The sequence below is a fragment of the Gymnoscopelus microlampas genome (assembly GCF_963454915.1).
Source record: "Gymnoscopelus microlampas genome assembly, chromosome: 22".
Lineage (NCBI taxonomy): Eukaryota > Metazoa > Chordata > Actinopteri > Myctophiformes > Myctophidae > Gymnoscopelus > Gymnoscopelus microlampas.
The window spans coordinates 6,459,574-6,479,351 of record NC_139959.1 but is presented as its reverse complement, the minus strand read 5'-3'; the positions used below and the strand labels follow the sequence as shown (position 1 = coordinate 6,479,351).

Here is a 19,778-nt window from a genome sequence, read left to right as displayed (position 1 = left end):
CAGTTTCATTAAATACCAACGTTTTTACAAAATAAATATCTCTCCATTTAACAGTCGTGTCTCTTTTAATTCCAGCCACATACTGTAACTTAATGTTTAGACGTGCCATTGATTGTCTTTTTTATCTATTGTAAACCAAGGGGTCAGCTGATAGCAGCGCTGGCACAGAGAAGCATTAGGACGTGCTCTGTGAGGATATTTGGTTGTTTGGAGGTGGCCATTGTTGATCCTTGCCACTGACAGTGTGGGAGGTGAAGGTGTATGCTTTTCAGATTTTTAATGATTTTAAAAAATCATTTTTAATGATTTTTAACTACAAATGAAAATGCTCCCAAATTAACTCCTGGATGTCCTCTCTGTCTCTGTTTGGACAGTTCACTCAAAACTCTACAGGCTACTTTGTTGTACGGCAATACCGAAAATAGTCTGTACTGTAAAGCTCACAACACATTGCACACGTGACGCGTTGTGAGCTAGTAGTTCTGCTTTTTTCACCAAATATTAACTTATTTTGGCCAGATATTTGTCTATTTTGTTTTCACCTACTATGCCCAGGATACGGACAAGGTTACTATGGTTACACTCTTTTCCTTTAAAGGAATTATCCATATTTAACAACTATTGATAAATGGGGTAATATTTTAGGCAATCTAGCTTCATACTATAATACTAGCAGGGAGCCTGGCATTGTATGGCTGTAATCAGAATCTGTTTTATTTGTCACATCACAGTTTTACAAGTGTAAAGCAGTGGGGGATTTTTTTTTTCTTTTTTGTGTTTGCTCCATCGTTTTCCTCAGAGAAGAGAGAGGACAGAGGTAGCGTGACAGCAAAGGGAAAGAGACAGAAAGGGTCAGGCGTCAGATGCGATTTGCCCGTTATCACCACCTGGCGGCAGTTCCAGTCGCACAGAAAGTCATGTTTTTTGTGCACATGTTGAAACAATGTGGGTGACATCATATACTGACATTCAAATATAGTTCCGCACGTAAGTATGTTTTGTTTTAGAAAAGTTTTCACAGGCAAGGCAGAGAGAGAGAGAGAGAGAGAGAGAGAGAGAGAGTGTCAGAGTCAACCTGATGTATGTACTGAGCTCAAGTTAAAACCCGCCATGCACTTAAGCTACCCAGGTGCTGGGCCTGTTGGGAGCGGATGCTTATCAGCCACCGACAGGTTAGCTTAAGGCACTATCATATCTGGTAGCGCAGGCCCCCACAGTCAGTCTGCAACTCTGCATAGCTGGGTCTGCCTGCCTGCCCACCTCCCCATACTGATCGGAAGCACTGAGCCCTGAGTCAACAGTGCGCTTTGCTGCCACCGGCATCAGAATATGAAACAGTCAGGCGGGTTTCAGGTGCAATGCCTGCTGGATATGCCTGCTGTCACTTTTCGTATCAAAGGTTGTTGTTTCCATCCGCACCTAGCATACTGTGGTCACACTCACTGCCACCGTTATTTCATCTGGCAGTAATTACGTAGGCAGGCTGTTATAAAGTGTGGAAAGTGGAAGTGTGAGATTGTGGGGGGCGGATCATGGCGGTGTGTCTGGGTAATGACAGATGTGGAATTCACTTTGCATTAAGCATATTGAGGTCTTATGTAGAGGTCTGATACAGCTATATGGAATTCCTATTTTGTTTGTTTCAACTTTTCTTTTAAATATCTGGTGTTACCATGATTACATTTTATTTCACAGGCACTCGGGTGGTGCAGTAAAGTACCTGTCCACCACTGCGGAATCTAAGGGTTAAAATTCACCACTTGCATCCGGCATGATAATATATGAGATATAGGGACACAACACAATCTTATCTGCCAACCTGTGATAAGAATAGCCTGTTCACACAGGTTGTCATGCTGCAGAAAGTCATCATTCTGCCTGTTTGTGTCCCTTTGAGATTGTGTTTCAGAGTCATGCTTCACACCTCATGTGTGTGTGCCAATGGATTGTTCTATCTTGAGCTGCTGGATTCATCGGGACCTTTTTCTTTCATCTAATCTTCTCCACATCTTGACAAGCAATCGGCGAACAACGGAGATCTGTTATCAGGGGCCACCTTGATGCTGTGCTCTGATTGGTGCATTCAGGCCTAACAGATACTCACCACACTCACAACTTTGTAAACACAAATGGTCTTTTAAGTGATGGGCTATACGTGTACCTGACACACTATAATATGGAACTCATATTAATGTCCCATTACATGTAAAAGAGGAAACAATGGGTAAGTGGCTAAACCAGGAGGCTCTACATATGTATTATTATTATCATTATGTGAGACATTCATTACAGCTGCCATCATTATCATCCATTTACTGATTCAAATGGAACACCTGTGAAATTGTATTTATTTACTAGAGGCCATTAACAGAGGTTCAGATGCACATCAACCCAACATGGTGTAGAAGGTTACATTCACATTAAACGTACGCAAACGCACACTCACATTCACACATATCAACCTATCAGGTATTGCCGTGTCCACACGCCTCTCTCTCTTTCGTCCTGTTTTGTTCATCTGTTGCTCTCCTCTATCTTGGCGGTCTAAGGCCAGCCTGAATAATCTCCCACTGCATCACACAGCCTTGTTTAAATTCTGAGGGGCCAGCCACAGCATATGTTGCTTCCAGAGGGAGGATGAGAAATGTGCTGTTGCCCACAACAGAGAGGAGAGGGGAGAGGGGAGAGAGAGAGAGAGAGAGAGAGAGAGAGAGAGAGAGAGAGAGAGAGAGAGAGAGAGAGAGAGAGAGAGAGAGAGAGAGAGAGAGAGAGAGAGAGAGAGAGAGAGAGAGAGAGAGAGAGAGAGAGAGAGAGAGAGAGAGAGAGAGAGAGGCACAGATGGAGAGGGAGGGATGGATGGATGGATGGATGAGAGGATAGTTATTATAGTTTTGTATACTTTGTTTATTTTTTTATCAAATGGAGACAATTTCCAAAACCTTTCACATCCACCCTCCAAGTGGCCCAGATAAAAAGAAAAGAAACTGACCAAATTCACAGAATAAAACCTAAATCAGGTTAATTGTGTTTTTCTTACACTACATTGTTTCAGGGTTGTTGTTGTTGTTATTTTTGTTACCTAAAATGACTCGTTTTAGTTTTTAGTTGGTTTAAATTAACCATAGCCTTGATTCACACTTGCACAGCAACCTCTCCCAGGCGGTTTGATGCTGGGTTGCAGGTCTGGTTGTAATAAGAAAATAACAGATGGGCAACTTGGGCGGTACAAAGCCCAGGAGTAACAGAAGTTTGCTTGCTCTCTTGTGCTAAATGTTTCTCTCTGTTCATTGCGGGCAACACCACATTGTTCATCCTCCCGCTGGAAGCAACGTATGCTGTGGCTGGCCCCTCTGCATTTAAACAAGGCTATGTGATGCAGAGGGAGATTATTCAGGCCAGTCCTAGTCTAGAGACTGATGAAACAAAACAGAAAGAGAGAGAGAGAGGTCTGAGTATTTTCTAGGTTGATGCGTGGGGTGTGCGTGTGTGTGTGTGTGTGTGTGTGTGTGTGTCTGTGTGTATGTGTGTGTGTGTGCGTTGTGCACGCGTGTTTACTGTGAATGTAACCTTCAACACCATGGTGGGTTGATGTACTATACAGCTGGACCTGTGTTAATGGCCTCTAGTAAATAACTAACATGTCACATCTTCACTGCTCCCCTTTGAATCTCTCTCTACGTCGTCAATAGTTATTGACGTTGATATTTCCTTAATCAGTGAATGGATTATTACGATGGCCAGCTTTACTTAATGCCCGACAGAATATTGTTTTAATTCGTAGGGCCTTGTGAATTTGCCAGACCGTAGCCAATAACCCATGCATTGTGTGAACATCTGTTGGTTTGTTTTATTAGTTTACCTAAAAACGTGATACAATTTAATGTGAGCAACTTCAACTCTTTGTCTCAATTGATGTTCTCATGGGTGACTTCATCTTTTACCAGGTTCACTTTCAGCTAAGATATCTGTCATTTTACTTTCAAGTATGAATTTCAAGTACTTTATACGCTAGACACTCACAACGTATGCACTAGAGTGCATACGTTGTGATCTAGATGTCGAGAAGAGGGACACCTGTATGTCACCAGTTCTCAGGGACATTTCTAGGTTGGACAGCTAATAAAATGTGCTTGTGAAATTAATAATGCATACATGCATTGGTAGTCTGTCCACCTGCTGGTGTGGAGGCTCTCTCTCTCTCTCTCTCTCTCTCTCTCTCTCTCTCTCTCTCTCTCTCTCTCTCTCTCTCTCTCTCTCTCTCTCTCTCTCTCTCAAATTACAAAAACAAATATGTATCTACAGACCGGGATGAAAATGTGTAAATTTAAATGCCTTGGAATTGATGGAGAGTGCAACACCACTCAATGATGAATACTGAAGCTATGGTGGAACTCAGAATTCAACATCAGGGATAAATGATCAGTTCTCTTGAGGGCCCCTTTGTGCTGAAGCTTTTCATACTACAGTAGTCCATGTTCCTCTGTGCTAAGGCAGAGGTATTCAACTACAGTAGATTAGGCAGGGGGCCACAGTTACAAAATGACTTGAAGTCGGGGGCCACAAGACTGTGACGGCAATGAAAGTTCAGATACGTGTAACTGGCTGGTTAAGCAGTTTATTTATTATTGTATCTATTTTTTGGTGCGAAAGTTGTGGATAGCTTCACTACTTTCAGAAATATGCAGCTTTCAGCTATTTTCTTTTCACCGTGTAGCTGGGTAGCGCACACACACACACACACACACACACACACACACACACACACACACACACACACACACACACACACACACACACACACACACACACACAGACACACCTTGAATCATGGTGCTGTGTAGCCCTATAGTTCTCTGCACCTCGCTATTAGTCTTATTTACTTTTAATGTGACAAAGACGGAGAATGCTGCAGCATTGCTGCACACCAGCCCTTTATTACAAAAGCTGTGGCCTTGAGACATTCTACTCCGTTCTCTCTCTCTCTCTCTCTCTCTCTCTCTCTCTCTCTCTCTCTCTCTCTCTCTCTCTCTCTCTCTCTCTCTCTCTCTCTCTCTCTCACACACACACACGAGCAATCATCTATCCTTGACCTTTCAGTTGCTGAGAAGATACATTGTCTTAGCACCACATATGACCTCTGGAAACTGCACACACACACACGCGCACACACACACGCACACACACACACACGCACAGACTGTCCCCCTCCATCTCCCTTCAATAATTCACTTAAAAGTGGCACCTCTGAGTCAACAAATGAAAGAGGTATAATTGGAAAGCGTTAGGGTGGGCTGTTTATTGTCTGTCACACAGCCACTGGGGGGGGGGGCTGTTTATTGTTGGTCACACAGCCACTTGGAAGGGTGTTGGGGGGAGCACTCCATAATGGAATGTCGGGAGCCGAGAATGGGGTCAGTGAAATGTAGATACGTAAGTACTGTATGTTGAGCTAGCAGAGAGCACAAACCATGAGATGGTGTTAGCCAGCTACTGTAACTGCAACCCAATCGCCAGAGAAGAAACTAGAAAAAGTGCTCCTCGGAGCACAGGTTTCCGCCAGGTCAGGTAGGTTATTGTGGCCTCCTGGTGGCGCTATAATAGGCCAATGTGAAAAGGGTGCCATTTCTTCTTAGGCCGTTCACGGCAAGCAGGCACGGCATTCATGATTTGAGGCATTTTGTTCCAGAAATGTGTTTCACAAAAGTCGGCCTCCTGGTGGCGCTATAAAAAGCAGACGTGAAAAATGCAGGGCAGATGTTTTTCCTTGGCCTCTAGGGAGTGTGCGTGCAAAGTTTCACGCAGATCGGTGCAGTTGTAGTTAAAAATGCCAATCAGCCTGTTATAGCGCCACCGGCTGAATTGAACATTTTCAAGTGGCATTTTGTCCTTGGCCTAGTGGGAATGTGCGTGCAAAATGTCACGGAAATCGCAAGCTGTGTTCATGATTTGAGGCAAAACAATCCTGCAAACTTTGGAAGCCAATCTTAGCCAATCAGGATGGAATATGGAAAATGGGACAGATCCGTGTTGATCCCCGAGTTGCACGCCTGCTACAGCTACACAGTGGTAGACAAAGTAGCTACTCAACTCATTCAAAAGTACATGCTTTTAAAAATACTTAGGGTGTTCAAAAGAACAAAATGTGTTCTTTCATAAATTATTCGTAATTTAATTACAAATTACAAAGTACATTTTCATTTTATTCTCAATGCATTGCTCTATGCCTTTATAGTTCATTTATAATTTACTTTTTTATCTTCCTAGAAATGTAGTGGATTCAAAAGTACAATATTTGTCTTTGAAATGTAGTGGAATGAAAATCAGTATCCAAAAATACAAATATTAGTACATTAGTACACATACAAGTACATATACAAAAAAAACACATTATGCATACAACCATGAGTGCGTGCATGTGTGTGTTTGTTCTCATTCACTCTTGAAAAGGCTCCTGTGTGGGTGCCCTTGAAAAATGCTTCTAAAGATGCTTGTCACGTTCAGGCAACCAGGCCCTCTAACATTTTTAAGGGTGATGACGAGAGCATACTCTCTCCACACACACACACACACACACACACACACACACACACACACACACACACACACACACACACACACACACACACACACACACACACACACACACACACACACTCCCTTAAGACTTGTTATCACAGCACTGACGGAAATATCTTCCCATCCAGTAAATCCTCATAAATGCATAAACCAATCTCTATTAAAGGTCTTGTGAGGTGTTGAGGGTGCATCTGATGAAGTGTCGCCTCAAGGTTTTGTCTAATAGCATTTGCCTGCTTCATGATCAGAGGCCACTGATACTGTCCCAGTGTGACACCAGCTCCAGGATGTGTGTTGTGCGTGCTAAGCAGCAGACTGCCTTATTACGCTGTGTTCACACTGGAAGCTACAACGCTACAGTCTACTGTACCATTCATTTTCAAAGGAAGCCAGTGACATGAAGATACAAAGCTAACAGGCTACCATTGGTTTTCAATGGAAGCCGGCGACGTGAGAATACAAAGCTACAGGCTACCAATCATTTTTAATGGAAGCGAGCGACATGAAGATACAAAGTGACGTTTGTAGCTGCTACAAAATCTACAAAGCTACGATCCAAGTTGAGCAGCTGGCTACAACTGCAACGAAGCTACACAATAACCAAGTAAACCATTTCCACTCACCTTCATTTCCATTTTCACCCACCTTCTCTCTTCACACAATGCCTGCTTATTATGGGGGAAAACAAATGATCTCTGTCAGCCATTTCCATGTTCTCTAATATTTTCCTTTTTATTTTTCTGGCTCGCTGGACGCATGCCTGACGTCAACGAGCGCGTTGATCAACAGTTCAACAGAGATGCTGCGTCACTTTGTGTATTTGTATCTTTTGTAGCATTATTTTTCCACAGAACTCACAGCGATCATGTCTGCTCTTATCCCAAACCCCAGTGGACCAGTTCTGTGTGTCTGTCCAGCCAAACACTGAGCTGTGATAAAAGGGGATTCGCTGACAAAGTGGATCACCTGCTGTGTGGTCAGCAAACTCATGCACTGTATCAGAACTGCCATGAACTCGTTATACTGTAGTTTATAGCATTTAAGTGGTTTCAAAACATTTTGCGGTCGAGGATTTTTATGGGAATATCCCTTTATTCTTCATTTACTACATGTTGTTATTTTCATAAATTAAATACTATCTAAGAAATTCAATGAATTTAAAAAAAAACTTTTCAGAAGTAGTGAAAATAGCAGATCTACAAGCTCACAACGTGTCACATCTAATGCTTGTAGATCGGCTATTTTCACTAGATTGGGTCCCGTTTGGGCCTCGAGCTAAAAAGTGTATTCAGTGAAAGATGTACAGCTCCCCTCTAACACCGCAGAACAAGAAATGGACACCAGCTGAACTTGGTGGACTCATGCAGTGTTAGTCTGTGATCTGACTGACATTTATGAAAGTATGCTGATGAGTGTGAAACAGGAAATGTGCCCACAGCGATGTGAAGGAGCTAACTCACAGCGCCGTCAGTGTGCCCACACACTGCCCTCTGCCAACTGTTCATTGCACATCCATACTCTATAATGTACTGTTCATTGTGTCCACACTCTGCCTACATTGTCAGCATAGTTCCTCTAGCACTTTTAGTTTTTTTTTCCTTTTGTTTTCTTTCTTCATGCCATAATTATGTAAATTATCATCTCTGTTTTCGGCTTTGGTTATAGACTCACATTGACAAATAACATTGACAAAAAGCATGAAAGGCAATTGTGGCATAAGGTGGTCATCCCATTTACGCAGCAGGCTGTCAGTGAGCCTGCAGTTTGAAATATGGACCAATAATCCAGAGGCGTCTTTTTATTTAAAAATAACTTTGCACAAGTTTCCTAGTGAATTATGGCAATCACTTCTTCTTTCAGTTTCATTCAATGATGCCCATAATACCCCATGGGGCATTGAGGGAATTATGGGCATCACTCCCTGTTGAATGAAATTGAATGACTGACGACAGGAAGTGATTCCCATAATTAAATAGGAAACTTGTGGATAGGATGGCAAAAAGGTGACCACTTAAGCCCGATTTCAAAAATAGCAAAAATAGCCGATCTGCGAGCTCACAAAGCTTCGGGATGCTATGCATTGTGAGTTTGTAGACAAGATACTTTTTTTCCCCGCCTGTGATTAATAAATGTACATGTATGGTTGCCGAAAGAAAACAAGTGTCTATAAGTGCTGACCTGAAATCAGTTTAATGTGCAATAAACATTCAGTGGTGGAGGAAATAAATAAAAATAGAATTTTGAGGTTACATGTGAAAGCTATGGGGTAGGCAACTGCCATCCCCAACCCCAAATGACGGCCCTGCAATAATCGTAAGTTTACCTGGTTCACGATCTGAAGTATATACGAGAATGCTAATGCATTCACCTTGTAGCTTCCCTTTAGACCAGTGATATTCAACTGGCAGCCCACGGGGCAAATCCGGCCCCAGCTGAGCTTTCTTGTGGCCCCTGGAACACATTCCATATTCCAATGTAAAAATATGTTTTTCTAATTATTATTGGATGGTTGGTTGTACAGGATGACCATTTTGAATGTTTTTCATAACTGTGAGCCGAAGCTCATTATGGTTCATCAACCATTAACCAATAAGAATAAAATGTAGGCTACTATTTAGAATGGAGGAATGTCCCTCACTCAGGGTCCCAAATTAAAACCCACCAGTAGCCTACTGCATCTGCAGTCCAAACACTGCTACAAGAACCCAAATGCAGGTAAATGTAATCTTTGGTGAGTAAGTCACCCATTAGAAAATACACCTGACTTCACCTGTACTCAAGTAAAGTATCTGGTGTTAAATTGTATTTAAGTTTCAAAAGTATAAAGACCGTTTTATTGTACAAAGTAAACAAAACAGCTAGTAATGTTGTCTACTTGTACTACTTCTCTACTTAATCTCACTACTTTCAGAATAATGCAGCTTTCAAGTAGTTCAGCAATTAATTTGTCCACCATGTAGATGGGTAGCTTGCCAAAACTAAATTGTTACATTCATTACTGTGGTGCATCAACATCAACAAGAACACAACAGATGAGTTCTGAGTGCAGTTTATCACAAACCATCCATTTGTAACTATTTCTTGAGTGGATGTTGTCCATGTACACCAAATAAATAATTCACCTTGAGTTTGTCATCTTCTCCATCTTCATCCACTTCAAACACATCATAAGAGCGTGTGCTCTTATCATCCGGGTGGTCAAAGCAAAAGCAAAAACCTTTAATTCAAACGAACATGTAAACACTTCACTTTGCCCGCCTGCCTCCAAAACACTTCCATAGAGCACCGAAGTCTGACGTAATTTACGCATCCTACCTGGGTCACGGTCCCTGCCCCCCATTCTGAATTCCCATAGACGTCTTTAATATCACGTCAAATAAGAACTGTGTTCCAAAAATAAACAAATGATCCGGTGAATTGACTCATATGGATATGAAGCATCAACTGACGGTGAGAAAACGCTTGTTACTTCCCCCGAATTAGTTACATTTTCGCCAGAAACGGACTGTATCAAATATGCGTGACTTTATCATAAACGATACAGAGCCACCTCCCTGACAATATCGCAGAGACAGTTTGTTTATTTTTGGACCAGAATTCTTATATGAGACGATTCTAAGATGACCCAATGTTATTCTCCATAGAGAAATTACTTCCGCAACCCAGGGGATGAACGAGTGACGTCAGGACTTCGGTACTCTATGCCAATGACCCATACTGTATACAGGACACACTGACTTATCTACTTCTTGTTTCCTTAATATAAAAATCTAAGCCTGTGCACTATAGAGGGCACAGAAATGATCCTATCAAACATCAAAATGCATAAATGCAGTTACCATATTGGACACATATGTCCATTGTTGTGGACATATACTGTAACACACAAAAAACTGTGAAACGATTAACCGTGAACATTTTGTTCATTTCTGTTGTGAGGGTCTTGTGGCCCCCGACTTCAAGTCATTTTACAATTGTGGCCCCCTGCCTAATCTAGTTGAATACCCCTGCTTTAGACCGCTTCCCAGGCTCTTTCCAGAGCCACCGAATGTTTGCAGCATTATGTCAATTCATAATGTTCATGGTTTGGGAGCTGAAAACACGAAAACCCTAACTAGAAAACATTGCTGGTTCTTGAGGACACAGTGGCCCCCATAATAACTATCCAGTCAGTGATCCCCCAACACCCAGAACATCAGTGGAGAATCTGGTATCTCTTTCCATCCAGTCAGGGGGCTCATTAGGCTTGATGTGGCTCACTGCGGGTCTCGCTGTCCCCTGATGTGGCCTGTCCTCCAGCATGCAGCTGTGTATGAAAATCACGAGTTCAGTGTGACTCCATTAGTCCTCTTATCTCCACTGATGCTGTCATCATCAAGAGAGAGAGAGAGAGAGAGAGAGAGAGAGAGAGAGAGAGGGGGGGGGGTGGCTCAATACGGATAATGCCTAATTTATGCTCTGTCATACGATGGTGCTGCGTGCCGAAAATAGCATATCAGCAAGCTCGCAACGTGCCGCGGACCCAACACGCTGTCAGCTTGCAGATCGGCTGTTTTGGGCATAAGACACCGCCTTACGACGGGCTTAAGCCTCCCTCGGGAACCAGTCACAAATTAGGTCGGTTCCACAAAGTTTGACAGTAACTTCATTAGTAACTTATTAAATTACACTCTGGGGCAATATTGATATTCTGCCTCGCAGCCAGTTCAATCATTTTGCATTGACTGTCCCAGCAGCCCACACCCACCCAAGATTTCCCACCCCAGATACTTATTTATTTATTAATTCATTCATTCATTCTAATAAGGTAATAAGGAAGGTGGGAGTGAAACTTTATTTGACTTTTACCAAACAAAAATGACACACGGAGCAACTCAGGAATAAATATAATCATCCTAAATCTATCCTCTATTTTCAAGCACTATCTCCTAACCACAAGTAAAATAAAAGATAACAAAATCCTGATCTAACCTACAGTAATTAGTAACTACTATAGTCTAATCTACCCGTAACAGACTGATAACCTGGATTCCGTGGCCCAGTAAAGCTTTTAACTAAAACATGAACCTGTTAATATAAAGCAGTGGTTCCGAAGCAGTGTGGCTGGACAGCACAACCAAAACTACCAAGGAACACAGCTGTCTGAAGGTCTTAACAACTTAAACTCTACCATAGTCCCCCTGGGCTCTGTTTTCAATCTACACTAAATATCTTCACTGAAATCTGCTATTTTCTGTGAAAGTTTTCCCTGGGATACAGATGCTGGGGCTTAAGTGGTTAAACATTTAGTCCTCTCCAACCAATCACTGGAAGCACAGGTGATTGCAGCAATCAGGAGATGGGCACAATTCTAACACACGTAACAATTTCACACTTGTTCACATAGCTTGAACGATTTGTCCAGTTATTTGCTATAATTTCCGTCTACAAAGCCTTCAGGCTGAAGGCTTTTGTTATCACTTGGGAAAACCCATGACAAGGGCTGTGTGAGATGAGACATGAGACTCTGGACTAATGAAACTCCAGGGTGTGTGAGCGTTAAGAAGTAGATTATTTATTTGAGTGGAGGGCTGTCAAGTGAATGGAAAGCATTTTATTACTCCTCTGCGATTGCCTGACAACCAACCACGAATCACAGCGCAACTGTCCCTCCAGGCAATGGGATCTGTACACTATAGCATACTGTACAACTAGACTCAAAACATGGTTGTCAAGGTGTACTGTAAGGTTGGGCGTAAAGTGAAAAGCCTGTAGAACTTCACCTGTTTCAGAAGGTTTTGTGCCCAATCAGATGAGATGCACGCTATGGATGAAGCCAGACTGTTTCACATAAGGCCCAACCAGGGTCCAGTGCCACCCATGATTTATGCCAGTTTTGCAATTTTGGCCGGAATAGGAATATATCATCATGTTTTAACCATTTGAACCCCAGCATCCCAATTCTGGGGGGTAATTCTCTACAAATAGCAGATCTACAATGAGAATAGAGGGTTTAAGTGGTTCATTTGAATGAGAAAGGGCAATGGATCACAGACAGACAGACAGACAGACAGACAGACAGACAGACAGACAGACCATAATAGCAGCAGGTACGGGTGAGAATCAGGAAAATCAGCTGGGAACAAACACTTTGGTGGACACACAGTCTAAGACTTACATTTGTACACCGCAAGAATGCACACATTTTCCTCTTACACATCTTCCTGTTGTTATCATTTATATGTGTATATGAATGCATATATGTGTGCAGTCAACGTGCAAACTCACAAGACACCTTTTATGCTCTTCATCTGTTACTCCCACCAGCTATTGGTCAACACAATTCTTGACCACTTACAGTACATTCTATACTTCGTTATCCGCCCCTCTACACCAAATATCTTCCCTGAATATAACAGATCTACAAGCTCACAACATGCTTGTAGATATGCTAATTTAGCTGTATGTTTGCCCCCAAAATAGGGACGTTAGGGCTCATGTGTATATTTCGTTTACCGGGGTCCCCCCCAGGGATCTATCCTGGTTCCCCGTACACCATATCTCTTTGCCGAAGGTAGCAGATTTACAAGCTGACAACACGCTTGCAGATTCTGCTATTTGTTTTCGTGAATATTCGCCTATTTCCGTCGAATGTTCACCTATATAGTCATGCCCAGAATAGGGACGCTTGACATCAAGTGGTTAATGACTTAGCTGATGAGCATGTTTTGCCTTATATGCTTTAAATGGCGGCCATACCTTCTCAAAGTGACCCTCTGTGACATTTTTGATGCCGTCGCCTATCTATCAAATTGATGGGAATTAGAGGCCACTCGTCAATTCTTGCCTACCTCCTCTCTAATTGACGTTTCATATTCTGTGCTTGTCATTTGAGTAGGCGGGGGCATATGGGGTGGCCATTCTGCAGAGCTCCTGGAAGGTGAAATCGGTGTGTGTGTGTGTGTGTGTGTGTGTGTGTAGGGGGTTGGCGTCACTCAATCTGACGGCTCCGTAATGCGTTTTGGGTTACGGACAATCCGGAGATGTTCCTGCGCTGCCTGTCATTTAGCCAAGCGCCGTCTTTCTCCCCTCTATTCGTGACGCTGAGATTTCATTCAGCCCCTCCATCCATCAGCATCACGCTGTCTTATTTAACCTCTGCTGTTAACACTTGACTGGTTTTCTGGATGTCCAAACAGTGCAAGTGGATTGATCTGGAGTGTACACAATATATGCACACTCAATTTCGATCGGGCAAAAAAAAAAAAGAACAAAAAATTAAAAGTAAACTTGATCTTTTCCAAGTGCGTGTTTGGCATTTCGCTTCAGTGACGTTGAGAGGAAAATAAACATGTCTGGCCTGTTGATTTTGTCGTTTGTCACGCCTCCAGCGATCTTGTGGAAATTGTGTGCTGTGCATGAAATTGCTAAATGAAGACGTTAAACTGTCACACCCGCCAGAAGCTTGGGCGTGATGCTCCTCGCTCCTCAGGCCAGGCTGTTAAACAGCCATTTACGCTCCACAAGGATCATCAAGCAATTTTAACGCAGTAAAAATGAGCCGGAGAGAGCTTCCATGCTGGCACGAATTGTCCATATTTGGGGTTATTTGTTCCAACGGAAGCTGCATTCATCCTGAATTAAAGAGCGTTTTTGGCAAGTTCATCTACATAATGTTATGTATTGATACTCTCAGTTCTCCACCACACTTTGCCTCAAGGACTCACAGAGCTATAATTTGTAAATTCATTAAGGGCAATGGTGGAAGAAGTACTCACATTTTTAACTTAAAAGTACCAATACCACATATACTCTGTGTATTTGTGTAATGAAAGTTCTGTATTTACATTTTACTTGAGTAAAAGTACAAAAGTATTGGCATCAAATTGTACTTAGAGTACCTAAAGTAAACGTATACTCATTATTCCCATTCGGGTTTCAAAATATGTAAAAAAAACTTTTGAAAATAGCAGATCTACATCTTGTAGATCGGCTATTTTCAAATAGTACAAAAAGGGCTTAGTTGGTTAATGTATGTTTTGTCTTAATAATCCAAATCTGCAAACTAATTAGTAACGTAAAGCTGTCGAATAATTATGGTGGAGTAAAAGTACAATATTTGCCTCTGAGATGTAGTGGAGTAGAAGTATAAAGTATCAAAAAATGTAAATACTCCAGTAAAGTAAAAAATACCTCAAAATTGTATCCAAGTACAGTACTTAGGTAAATGTAGGATACTCAGTTACTTTCCACCACTGATAAAGGGAGGGGGGGGGGGGGGGCAAGGACATATGTAGCTATAAAATAATGTAGAGGAAGTTAGAGCTGTTGGACAATTGAATACCAATGAAAGATTTGTCTTTGCTTCCTTTGTAGACCTCACTCTCATCATGTTCTTTCCCTATACAGCAGGTTGTATTGTATAGTGGTTCACTCTCACCATGTTCTTTTTCTATAGCAAGTTGTGTAATAGTGGTCAATGAGTCACATTATATCACAGGTGGCCCCATATCAGATCCCACACACACAGTTGGATAGTGTATTTTTGGCTAGACCGCAACAGTGGGGCCAACCCTATATGAACGTCTGTCTCAGAGACATGCACTGGCTGATTGGGTCACTTACACATAGGGTGCGTTCGGAAATTACGCACTGGAGCACACTCGCCTATTAGTTTGTATTGGCCAGTGCCCTCAGTGCTGTATTTTCGAACAAAAATCTGCTTCTCATTTTAATCTCAGATGCTTCTCTTGAGCAACCAGCTTTTATTTCTCATTTGAAGATCACTTAAAGATCACCTATGGATTTTATGGCTCCTAACTTGAATACTAGGATCCGTAAGCGAGACATAGGGGGAGACAGCGGTATATACATTAGAGCTGTATTTGAGAGATAGATGAGGAATAGACAAGATACAATAAGAGCTGTATTTGGGAGATAAATGAGACATGGGCGAGATACATTAAAAGCTGTATTTGAGAGATACATGAGACATAGGCGAGATACATTAAGAGCTGTATTTGAGTGATAAATGAGGCATAGGTGAGATCTCCCTATTGGCTTTGTTAAGTCTCTTTAGCTTCTCATTGAGACATACATTAGCAATAATTGAGATTTAATTTCCCATTTCTCATTGAGGTATAAATGAGTGAACATGCTAATAAATATTTAAAAAACAGCATTAATTGTGGCAAAAACACATTTATTGAAGTATCCACAAACAGCAGGCAGCTTTAACATATATTTATATGTACAAAAACAAAAATGTATTGGCATCAATTTACATAAAAGTTGAAACTTAGGTATACTGGGAGTGGGGAGACTAAAACTAAGACGAAAAATGTTCTACCTTTTTCCACTGACAAACTAAATGGAAACTAAATAAAAGCTATGATGACTAAATATACTGACAATTTCGTCAACAAATAACTAGACTAAAATGTTAGGAAGGGACTAGTGGACAAGCGATCTAGTATATGTCATCTTACAATTAGTTGCATGCTGAAAATTGCAGATCTACAAGCTCACGTGTTGCGGTGCAACGTGTTGTGAGCTTGTAGATTGGCTATTTTCAGCAAGTGTAAAAACAGTCATTACGACGGCATCAAGGCCCGACAAAATACATTTTTAGTCGACTAAATCAACTGTAGATTTAGTCGACTAAAATCTTATGACATTTAGTTGACTAAAACTAGACTAACACTAAAACAATCCAGGTGACTAAACTAAGTGAAAACTATTCAAGAGACTAATGACTAAAACTAAAATCTGCTGCCAAAAACACTGGGGAGTACATAGTCCTTTGCAGCACGGCTTCGGCACTTGTTGGTCATGGCTTTCTTCAAGCCCTCTTCACTGAAACCATTGGTCCATGATGCCAGAGAGGAACACCGCAAGACGTAGTCTGCAGACAGAGAATGACATGACACAAGTCAGTCAACATGGGTTTCCCCCGGTTAAATATATACATTTTAAAGACTATATGACTCTACAGACTGAGCACAGCATAGCCACAGACGAGGCCAACCTGGTTCAGAGTGTACTGTACGTCCCACCAGCGCAACATGTTGGAACATGCATTTTTTTTACTGCACAAAGGCAGCCAAATTGCCCAATGATAATGTATTGGTGACATCATAAATTGAGAATATAATTTACAAAACCAAGATTTGTCAAGGATCAAGTATATTTATATGTCCCAAGCTGGGCCTTTCACAGCAGATAATAAACGCCCTAAAACACAATACAGTAAGACAGACATGTGTATATTGTCACAAGATACCCCCAACAATCTTTTTAGCCCCCTTAAAAGGAGAATTCCATGCTAGAATGCTTTCTTACCTTTCTTTGTAGTTGTTACGTCCCCACCAAAGAGGTCCAGGTGTTTATTTTGTGCAAAAACTCCTTATTGCCTATTTCCCCTACCGTAGGCCCTCAATGAATTGCATTGAATGGAATGGGAATTGAATGGGGCTATGGGGTGTTGTGCTAATTCGCTTATTTCCTTCGAAATAAGTAGTAAAGTGTGCCGCTTGGGATATTATTTACATTATGGAAAGAGGATATATACAAAAATAATAATAATTTTGAGCAAAAGAAATAAGCGAATTAGCACAACACCCCATAGCCCCATTCAATGCAATTCATTTAGGGCTCATGGTAGGGGAAATAAGGCCAATAAGGAGCTTTTGCACAAAATAACACCTGGACCTCTTTGGTGTGTACTTAACAACTACAAAGAAAGGTAAGAAAGCCTTTTAGTATGGAATTCTCCTTTAAGGGCATTTTTCTGTCTAATACCTAGATTATCATACCAGCAAATAGCAGCAAAGTATATGACAGATTCAATGAAGGCTCTATATCATTGATTTGTTTACCTGAAACCTGGCTAACTTCCTTAAACAGAAAAGGCACTGCTGGCCTTTCTTGCAAACAATTTCAGTATTGGAATCGAATTTCAGACGATTGTCGATTATGGTCCCAAGATATCTATAAGTGGTTACCAACTCCACTGACTGGCCATCTATAACACTACTCTGAGGAACTAGTGGTGTGACAAATACTTACTGAACAGTGCATCCCTCTTCGCCTCATCCAGTTTGTTCTTCCCCTCTGGGATGACACCATGCTTTCCGCATATGACGGCATTGCGGCACTCCTCATGGGTGAAGAACACCTCGAACAACGCGTGGAATAGCCTCTTGCAGTCCTTCCTGGCACGCTGGTGTATGGCTGCCAGCTGCACAGAGGAAATCAACTGTCCACAGCCTGTGAATAGAGAGCGAGCAATTAACCAACTGCATTTTAAGACATCAGTTTTGCACTTGTAAGGCTCAGCTACATTGACCCCTTTCTGCGCTCAGTGCACCATGAAAACAGACAACTGTGACCTTCTGAAAACTTCACTATCTAGTTGCAGCTCACAACACGGATCACTCGCTACCAAGAACGTCAGGTTCAGTGTGAAATGTATGGCAAACGTAAACATCCATACCTGGATATAGCTCCTGCTGCCCGAGACTGGACACTCCAGACTCTAGGTCACCAGGGTGATAAAGCCCTTCAGTGCGTCTAGTTGCTCAGAGCCTAGAACAAAGACAAAAAAATCTGAGTCTACTGAGTGTATTTGTAAAACAATAAGATTGAGTACTGTTCTATATAGCTCTACAGTATATTCTGATAGCAGTCATTGATGAGTATTTGTTCAGTAGCAGGGGTCGATCTCCCCTGCTCTTCAGTAAACAGAAAATGTAGGGATATTTTGGGATACCAAAGTTTTCCAGTCATGTCAGAGAACTCACAAAAGAGGTACAGGATAAAGTAAAGTTTCAAGTGAGACAAAGACATTAGCAGACAACTGAAAACTGCAACATTACAGGCAATAAAACTTACTGATACTGGAGAGCACAGTGGTTATCCTCCTCAACTGGAGCTGGAGCTTCTCCACCTCAAACCGACAAGAGTCGCAAGGCTGCCACCCTTGACCCTCTGGTATGCTCTGGTCCGATGGATTTGGTTGACCTGGAAAGATTGAAAGCACGTCAAAAACTGTAAAGAAAAGTAAAAAAAAAAAAAAAGTAGAATGCAAAACTCATCTATGAATCCTGAATTTGAAGGACAACAGTGCCAAGTCTGCTGACACTTAGCTGAGGAACCACACCTTCTACTGGAGCATCACTGGACGGAGATGGAGGTTGCAGTACACTGGGTGTTTCTTGGTTCCACTGATCCAAGTCCATATATGTAGCTGCATACGGCTGTGCAGAAAAGAGAAAAGGCCCTTAATTGTACTTGGTCAAAAATCATCAAAACTATAGGCTACTATACAAGCTCATAGCGCAGCACCGAGTGCTGTGCTCCGAGCTTGTAGGTCTAAATGGGTTAAGAAAGACATACCTCATCAACAGGTCGGCAGGCCTGTGTAGAAGAGGCTGGAGGGTATGGCTGTAGATCGGGGTAAAAGGTATCACAAGGTTGCAGAGACATAGAAAAGTAACCTTAGTTTGTAGTCTGTCAAAGATCTTTAAAAAATAGCTATGCCTTTATGCAATGCATTGTGGATTTTAGATAGACCAATCAAAAGCAATGTGGAATGTAATACAAGTCACAAATAAATTCAATCTAAAGAAAACATACCTCTTCAACAGGTCGACAGGCCTGTGTAGAGGCCGGAGGGCATGGCTGTAGACCATAGTTAAATGGGTCATAAGGCTGAGAGACAGAAAAATGACATTAGTTTGTAGTCTGTCAAAGATCAGTACAAATACATTTACTAAATGAAGTTGTGTTCAATGGAGTGTTGTGTTCATCACATAACATTCACCACAGTATAAATACACCCGAGATCAGTTGACTCAAATTAATTCCCCCCTCCTCCCCAACAAACCTTCTCATCCACAGCTTTGCCCTGCGATACTGTTAAATTTGAGCAGAAGGTGTGGTCTCTTACTACTAGTGAACCAACACTTACAGTATATCTGAAATATTACAAAGTCACAACTTAAATGTAGACATTAAATGTATTGAAAACATTTTACCGTGTCAAGAGCTGGGCCTGGGGAAAGACCGGTGTGGCCCAAGGGCTAGCCCCACTTGAAAACGGATCATAAAGCTGGAGACATAGCAAAATAATATTAGCGGTAGTTTGTAGTCTGTCAAATTGAAAATCTACAGCCAATTGTAGATTAACTAACCAACACTTACGACATTTGTATCTTTAACCC

The 19,778-nt window shown here is 41.7% G+C and overlaps 1 protein-coding gene across 1 annotated transcript in view; it reads left to right on the top strand.

Moving 5' to 3' along the window:
- LOC311039096 (V-set and transmembrane domain-containing protein 2A-like) overlaps positions 1-19,778 on the top strand; it is a gene marked incomplete at both ends in the record, with an annotated part of 224,887 nt that overhangs the window by 104,026 nt on the left and 101,083 nt on the right. The window lies entirely within an intron of this gene.